At 34.4% G+C, this 1,727-nt stretch overlaps 1 non-coding gene across 1 annotated transcript; it reads right to left on the bottom strand.

The window, feature by feature from the left end:
- Nucleotides 1-1,262: 1,262 nt before the first annotated feature.
- Nucleotides 1,263-1,335, bottom strand: TRNAV-CAC (transfer RNA valine (anticodon CAC)). The gene has a single exon. It is a non-coding gene; the product is annotated as a tRNA-Val (tRNA).
- Between the last annotated feature and the right edge of the window lie 392 nt (nt 1,336-1,727).

Raw genomic sequence — 1,727 nt, 5'->3', positions numbered from 1 at the left:
AAAATTTGAATACATTATCTATTAGTAATTGCGTACCTACTCTAATTCTTATAACCCTCAAACTTTGAGACTTTGTTGCGTTCTTGAATTTTAAACGATATAATATAAATAAATAATAAGGATTAGTTAGTTTAGCATTTTTAGTTCGTCTTCTTTAGTACATTTTTTTCAGAGCCCCTCTGAAGTCTGTCCCTGAAATTAACAATCTGAATTATTGCAACTTGGACGTCTCGCTAATCTTCCTTCAACTAATATCAAACTAATGTTAGTAATAATTGATTGTCGCTGTTGTAAGCGCCACAACCTTCGTAAATTTCCTGTTTTTTGCGCCATTTCCTCGTCTCAAACTCGCAATCTTCACCCCAAATGTAAAATTAATGACAAAGTAATCCAAAGACAGTAATTATTGATCATTAAACGGCCATGGATAATCATTAGTTTAATAAAACTGTCTAACTTGGTCACGAATAATAGTTATCACTCTTTGATAAGACCAAAAATTTCTCAAATTGATCCTTTTGGTCTTTTCATTGGTTTGATTACAAGTTAAAATGACAAATCTGGCAAAGTTTTCTTGTGAGGATAAAGCAGAGTTAGCTCAGTTCAACAGGTAAATATTAGCGTGATATTAAAAATGTGCCGCCTTTTCTAAATCGGGGCCCCTACAAGCACAGCATCCAACACTTAGCCATCATCAAGGGATTCTTTTATCTCTTTTTGTCGTATTAATTCCGTCTCTTTTCACGCAGCGCACAACGAAAAACTTCATGCGTAGGTCAGGGATAAGAATCTGTGCTATTCTTCCCGACCATTAACAGTTAGATTTAATTCAAGACACGTCAAATTATTTATATTAGCCATCTCTGTTCGATCAACACGGAAAAAAGTGGAGAAGGACGAGAGAATGTGGATCTTTTTACGCGGTGCTACGAAAGGATCGACTTGCTAGATTGACTGGGAAGGGTGCTTCGACAAAGAGTCGTAATTTTTTTACGCTGTTATCGAATCAATAGGCAAAGTTATCAGCGGCCTTTGACCTTGTTCCAGGACTTAGATCATACCCAATAAAATCGGAAAAATCGCGAAGGGTTTTTTGGTTTATGGAGCCACGGATGGAGTACGAATAAAACAGCAAACACAAAAAGCAAAATGAGAACCAACGTAAACGTAAATAGTTGAGAGCAATAATAGTATAATACATTTTCCGGCAAATTGATTTGATCAAAGTTTAGGAAAAAGAGAAAAAAATTGTGCTATGACATTGTTTCCGCCCGGGATCGAACCGGGGACCTTGTGCGTGTGAAGCACACGTGATAACCACTACACTACGGAAACCTGAAAACCATGTTGAGCAAAGTAGTTTATATGTGATCGGTATTAATTAGTATCCATTCATAGAATGAATAACAAAATAATTAGATCAATGAATAGAAAATCAACACTATTATTATAATAATTTAAAATTTGTTGTTTTCACAGTTAATTTAACATAATTTCCAGATTTCACAATATAATTTTTATTTATTGTGCCCTAGCTAGCCCAAAGGCAAAATAGTTGCAATTATATGGTGTAATTATTTTTAAACCGTATGCACAGTGACGGCCAAAATAAAGCGAAACAAATTTGAGACCAAATTTTAAAAAAAAATTGAGCTGTGTAAAACAGGCTTTCCCTATTATTAGTAGTTCTGATAACGTCCTATTATTTCAAATATCCTACCTTTAAA

The sequence above is a fragment of the Gnatocerus cornutus genome, chromosome 5 (genome assembly GCF_029298725.1).
Source record: "Gnatocerus cornutus isolate USDA-ARS CGAHR chromosome 5, icGnaCorn1.1, whole genome shotgun sequence".
Lineage (NCBI taxonomy): Eukaryota > Metazoa > Arthropoda > Insecta > Coleoptera > Tenebrionidae > Gnatocerus > Gnatocerus cornutus.
The sequence above is the reverse complement of the archived record's forward strand: the minus strand, read 5'-3'. Positions and strand labels throughout refer to the sequence as shown.